General features: G+C 37.9%; 1 pseudogene; it reads left to right on the top strand.

Annotated features, from left to right (window-relative positions):
• The first annotated feature begins 4,659 nt into the window (after positions 1–4,659).
• LOC144648673 (uncharacterized) lies at positions 4,660–6,409 on the top strand (annotated as a pseudogene).
• The last annotated feature ends 901 nt before the right edge of the window (positions 6,410–7,310 follow it).

The raw sequence follows: 7,310 nt of genomic DNA, 5'->3' as shown, positions 1-7,310 counted from the left end.
ATAATTAACTACGTTGTTAGTAGACATATAAATGCTCAAACCTAAGATATCGATGATGAGTTCTTTGTATATTTTAGGGTATTTCGAAACTCAAGACAAGAAAACATCAAATATAAATAGCAACGTTTGAGTCGCCGAACGGTGTCCTCTTTTGTTGTTTGTTAATTTGCTTCCATTGTATCAAGAGACCTGCTTACACCCAAGGCGTGAACAAGAAATAATCATAAACGACTTTAATTAACATTTTCAGCTTCACAGAAGAGGTACGTCTAGTATTGACTCCTTTAGACTCCATTTTCTGTGTTTATTTACTTTGTCTGTGTATTTTGAAATTTCCTCTATAATTAGCTTGAAACAAACATCAAATTCTGAACGCTTTCATAACGCTTACAGGTCATGACAGTTTATTTTACTACGAAGCAGTACTCAATTTCCAATGCCCAAATTTTCCAGGTGAATAATATAACAAATAAGCTTCCCTCTGGGGTAGTTTTCATTTCAAATCGTTATATACCAGGAGTCATTTGGAGCTGTCGAAGTTAGCCTTCATTTTGGCCCTCATTGAGACATGCAAAATATATCTTCATACAAAGACCGATTAAAATCGTTTCAAATACAATTTCGAAAAACTTTTTACTTACTCTTGTTGGTAAGGAATATCGCTAGAAGTGTGCAAAGTTTGAAGTCAACTGGAATTGTTTTGTGCGTTCGCCATCTTCCTAAAGTTGCATGACGATTTGAGCGTTTTGGCAAGGCAAAACCCCCAATTTTACCGAATTTTCAAATTTCTCTAAAATTCAGCCGTAAAAAAAGCGCTGGAACTTTTAAATATTTTTTTCCGAAAATAGTTAATAGAAAGAACTCTCACCCGAACTTAAACCCGAACTTAAACTTCGCCAATCCCAGAGAGAATTTAAACAATGCTCGAAGCGTCTACTTTTAACGGAATTCTTATGTTAATTAATTTTGATTTTTATTATACTCATAGTATATTTACAATATTAACTCTGAAAAGCCTCACCAGGGATGGGTTAATAAAATTTGTATGTATGTATGTAAAGGGATGTTTTGGGAAAATAAAAAAAATTCGATTTTTATTTTATTTTCGATTCTTCATCCTTAGAGATAAGCGCACTTAACAACTCCTGACATCCCAGTCGTACTACTTGGTGATTTAATGTCAACTTACTGGAAAAGTCATCTGAGCAAACAGCACTAACGAGATGTTTAACAGCAGAAAGAGGTTATACACAGCTAATTAAACAGTATACTACAGACTATCACTAGGTAATAGATCACATATATACCAATGTCCCACATCTTGTAGAGTCTTCAGGTGTCTTAGAGTAATACTACAGTGATCATAAACCAGTTTTCATTTCATTGACAACTCGGTAACAATTCCTACTTTGAGCATCATAAATTATATTTGAAAAGAATGTGTACATAAATTATTTACCATGTTCAATAAAGGAGGCTTTCGTTATACAATTTAGAATAAAAATCAGCGAAAATAAATGACGTTTCGATGAATCGCGGTTCATCATTATCAAATTCTAAAAAAGTCAGATTCTGATGAGTTCTTTATCCAGGAGTTAAAACCTAAACTGAACACTCAATCTGACTCCATTAAAGCAAAACTATTTAGTTCGTAATTAACACTCTATACAATTCACATTGTATAGTCTTTAATCTTATGCAACGAGATTTTCACACGCACTCTTAATATATATTGAACTCATCAGAATCTGACTCTTTTTAGAATTTGATAATGATGAACCGCGATTCATCGAAACGTCATTTATTTTCGCTGATTTTTATTCTAAAATGTTCAATAAAACCAGGTTAATTTATTAGCACTGTGCAATGAACAGTAAAATTTCTTTAAATCATAATGCATGCACACAAACAATTGCACCAAAAGCAACATCAAACAACACAGGGGTACCTCCAACGTGATATCCCTCTCTCTACTTTCTTAGGCCCTTGAGCACACAAGGCTGGTAAGTTTTACATATATGTAAATGTACAGCAAAAGGGAATAGTAAAAACTTTATAAGCAACTTCAGATATTTTATAATACCAATTTTTTTTTTTAATTTGTAACAACTACAGCAGGAACAACTACAGCAGCCAGCCAAGCATAAGAATCCTCTGGAAAGGAAACACAACACAGAAATGTACTCTGAACAAAAAGACAAAGCCACCTCCCACATGCAGCTGAACAATAACTAATTTTGTTACATCGGTGTATTTATTTCAAGGCATCGTCAAGATCTAAAGATGAAAACAAAATTTGGGACATGCACTGTTTGCACCTGACCAATTTAACTCTAAGTCTAATGAAACAGAAATGAATGATCATTCAGCGATTTCAAATCAAGCCAATGACTGACAAACTTTACCAGCTACTAGATAATATGTCACCAATTACTCTGGTCGTACTGTAAAAAACAAGCTCGGGGTTTTCAGAGCCTCCTACGCATCTACTTGCTGACCCTTCAAATCATTTGAAATGCCTGCGGTCATTGACATGCACTTCTGATTTGAGTACATTACGACAAGGAAATTTATGGCAACATGGCATCATTCCTTTCTCAATCCTGCTCCACTTCAAGGAACAAAGTTTGTAAACCTTTACTGTCATACTCATCCTCATGTTGACTCAATTGTACTTGGTGAAACTACTGAACCCACATAAGGAAAGGCATTTATTGCCAGACTAACGACAATCAATTGATCTGACTAAAAATGTCTTAACACAATGAAAAAACGATCTGATCAACTTCTTTCACAGATATTAAATGACATGCCTTTTATGTGTGCATCTATCAAGTTCAACATTCAATTTTTTTTTACATTTTGTGCTTACAATAAACAATTAGAACACAGTGGAGATAATGTCAGCAGTTGTTTCCTGCTGACAGGACCAAATCTTTCAACCTCAGTTCTTATTTCATTTGAATTAATTACCTACCCACAGTGTAAACTGACTCATTAGGTTGTGATTTAAAAGTCCAAAAAATATATGACAAGCACAGTATAGCTTGTCAGTATTTGAAAAGCGTTGAAACAATCACTTACAAAACAGGTGTATTAAAAAACTGTATATTTTTTATTTCCAAATCTACATAGCAAAACGTAACAGTCTTAACAAACATAATAAATAAATGTGGAAGGACATATTTCTCCAACTTATCGATTTGTTCTACCCTACAATGAGCGCCAAAAGTGTTGAGACAGTCGGCACTTTTTGAGTACCTTGGACAAATTTTACCCCTCACCCCTTCAATATAACCCCCTCCCCCCGAAACAATGTTGTATTTGTTATCTGCAAGACTTGCCTCGTTTGAGTACAACATTGAAAAGGGGGGAGGGGGAGTGGTTCAGAAGCGGCAGCAGATTAAAGGTGAAAAAACGGGAAATTTAAATTAGTATCAATTTCATTTAACTGTCTCAAGGACTTTTGACGCCTATTGTCTAAAAGGGAAATCTAGCTTTTTGCAATAATTATAAGTGCAAACTAAGAATCCATGGAAGTACAATGTTTCGTGGACTAAGACGCATTTTTCTGATATATAACATAACGGGTTACCAATGGTAACCAAACAAATTAAAAGGAATAAGAGTACCTTGTTTCTCAACTATTTTGGTTACCCGTCGTTACTCGTGGTTACCCGTTCATTTCGAGAAAAGAGGCCATTTTTCACATATTATTGACAAGCTGTTTGTTGAACAATCACGGATAGTTGCGATTCCATTCAATTGCACGATTTTTTACGTGATTAAATGAATTATATCGTCAATAATAACTTGAAAAGCCGTCAGAGTCACGGGCATATGACGTTTTACGCACCAGTTGCATGACACCGTCACACAAGGCGATCGTAGGTTCTAAAATGCGCGAAAATAATCGGTGGAAAGTAATATATATTCCATATTTGTACCCTGTCCATTGTTTACAATTATTTAATCCATTGTCTTGTTCATACTTGCAATTATTCTGGAAATTACGCCTTTATCTAGAGACTTCACGGTATCGGAGATACGTCCTCAAAACAGACCAAAGGTTATGAAAGTTATATCTTCTTCTTTAGTGCATCGTCATGTAATTAGATTTACCATGTTAAAAATACTTCTTCTTTAGCTAAGAGATACGCAATGCGTCCTGTCCACAAGCTGTCATCGCATTCAAGTTTGATCTTTCATGCAATTTGTAGAATCTTTTTCACATTCCGTCTGTAAATAGTCCCTTTTGCCGTGCTTCAAGGAACTTATACCATTTGCTACGACCAAACATTGTCCTGTTCTGAAAGAAACGTGTTTTGCGCTGGCGCCTGCTTACCGCATTAGTTTCTAGACAGTAAATCGACCCATCCCATTCCTTAACCTTGGGATTTTTCTAAGACTGGACCGCTTTTCCCGGGAACACGGTTTTTGGTGGCGTCCGATAGCTTTCCTCGTCACGCACGCTCAATTTTTTTTCTTTGCTCTAAGCAGCTTTAAAATGCGATACAAAAACCCCGAGATATTTAAGGTTGTTGTATAATTTATTTGGCACCTAATCCTATTAATTCCTTTGCAAAGCAGACATACGCACATGTTTCAACACAAATTCTAGCCTTAAAAACGATTTGGCCTTATTTATGCGCAGGTCTAGCCGATTTGTGACGTCATCGCCAAATTACAATAATCACGATATTTACGCGCTAATTAATCTTTCGTAATGCAGCGCAGTACCAATGTGATCACCTGATTCTAAAGAATAATATATGTTTGTGTCCATGTTATGTAGTTTCTTATTTTCAAGATATACCGAAAATTCACCTTCAGACAATGAGCGCCAAAAGTGTTGAGACAGTCGGCACTTTTTGAGTACCTTGGACAAATTTTACCCCTCACCCCTTCAATATAACCCCCTCCCCCCGAAACAATGTTGTATTTGTTATCTGCAAGACTTGCCTCGTTTGAGTACAACATTGAAAAGGGGGGAGGGGGAGTGGTTCAGAAGCGGCAGCAGATTAAAGGTGAAAAAACGGGAAATTTAAATTAGTATCAATTTCATTCAACTGTCTCAAGGACTTTTGACGCCCATTGTAGTCTTGGTGATTGGGAAGAACAGCCCCCACTAACCGACTGTCGGTCAACTGTCGGCCGACAGGTTACCAACAGACTACCGACAGGCCACCGACAGGTTACCGACAGTTTCCCAAAACAGACATTTTACTGTAAAACTGAGCAGTAAACAGAAGTAAACCCGCGCAGAAAGCGAATAAAACAGATAAGACTTATAAACATTGTATTTCATTGTACTACGGTACTTACTACAAAACAAATCGACTCCTCGCCAAGATTTTCTTTTATACAAACTTCAATCTTTTATAAACATATCACCTATGTAACTTAAAGTCCATAAGGCAAGCAATGAAATCACGTTCGAAGATGATTTTATTCAAAACTCAGGCCGAAACAGTGCAAAAACTTCTCCACACACGCACTCGCTAAAGTCTCCCTAGAATCCTTTGCGACCCCTTCCCAGGGGGAATGAGACTAAGTTAACCAATCCAATATTGTGACAAGTTGCGTGACTTGTTATGTGATATCTAACCACATGAGTTTCTGTTATTATTGATGATTTAGACAATCAAATGTATTCATGCGTCATTGCACAACTGGTGCTCTCAGATTACAGGGACGTCGCAGAATGTTGCAAGACTCGATGCAATCGGCGTGTTTGATTCTAATAAATCCTCTCCCAAATACTGAAATGCTGTTTCTTACATGGTGGCAGCGGTGACCGGATTCACGCTCAATTGAAGAAATGGCATCGGGATTTAGCTTGCCGCCGCCAACACCACTGGAAATTCATGATCAAAACGCCGCAGAGAAGTGGAAAAGTTTAATTTGGCATGGAACAGCTATTCACTAGCCACGGAGTTAAACAAGAAGTCGGAAAAGGTCCAAGTGGCTACTCTCCTTACAGTCATAGGAGAAGAGGCTCGCGATGTTTATTCCACATTTACAGACTGGGCCGAAGAAGGAGACCAGGACAAGATTGCCCCAGTTCTACAAAAGTTTGCCGAATATTGCCAGCCACATAAAAACGTCCCATTCGAGCGCTACCGATTTAATCGTCGGACACAAGAAGTTGGAGAAAGCTATGACCAGTACAAGTCTGCACTCCGTAAGCTAGCAGAGGGATGTGACTTCGACACAATAACCCCCAACGAAATACTCAGAGATCGCTTGATTTTCGGCATACGCGATACGAAAGTGAGAGAGCAGCTGTTAAGAGAATTCAGTTCTCCTCAGTTCTTCTTGTACACCTTTCACTAGCTCGCTCGATTTCTGTTTCTGAATCTTTACTTTAAATTTTCATCCATGGATGAGGAAACTCAGGCGTGGTGCAAGGCCAATGGCTTCACTGGCCACACTATAAAATCTCTTGTCAAAGAGGAATTTATCACCATGCAATCCATAAAGGCCATGACGGCCGAAGTCATATCAAGCCTTGACCTTTCAATGGCTAAACGCTGCCTACTAAAGAAAGCTGTGCTCACAGCACAATCAGCGCCCTCTCCCCGACCACAGCTGGCGCTGGCGGTGCCGCAGTCTCTGGCCAACTGGCAAATGAACTTGACGCATTAGAATCGTCCATTCTAGCCCTCTCGCAGAACAAGGATGGCGACAAGGACTTGGAAACAACTGACCAAGGTAAGACCAAGTCTTAACCTCGCGCCCACGAGGCTATTTATCTCAAGCCCCGTACCGGCAAAAGGGCTTAAAAGTGTCTGACATTTTTCCAAGTTACGCCAATGCTTCTTTTCAAGAGCAGCGTATATACATAAACGAGAATCTGACGGATTACAGGTGAGGGTTGTTTTGGAAAGCAAATTAGAAGAAAAAGGACAACACGATTATCAGTGCTTGGACAATTGATGGCAAACTTTTCGTGAAGACATCGCCAGACGAAGCACCGATTAGAATATACGGTGAGGGGGACTTAGAAGATCTTTGAAAATCAATAGACTTCTGAACAAATGAAGGGATAACGGACTGGATTGCTGAGAGAAGGAACTCTTAAAATAGGTTTGTTTTTTTAAAAAATTTTGTGTTCGTTAATTTTGTTTTTGATTGGCTTTTTTTGTCGCTTATTGTTATTATTACTGTAGGAGCACGTAAACATAATATTTCACCAGAGAACTACACTTACATGTAAATGCATAAATCACACGAATGTTCGGTAATTTCTTTAAATGTTAGGGGTCTAAGAGATACTTCTAAAAGAAGGAGCATTTTTATGTACTTAA

Source organism: Oculina patagonica, chromosome 4 (assembly GCF_052425735.1).
Source record: "Oculina patagonica isolate OP01 chromosome 4, crgOcupat, whole genome shotgun sequence".
Lineage (NCBI taxonomy): Eukaryota > Metazoa > Cnidaria > Anthozoa > Scleractinia > Oculinidae > Oculina > Oculina patagonica.
The sequence above is the reverse complement of the archived record's forward strand: the minus strand, read 5'-3'. Positions and strand labels throughout refer to the sequence as shown.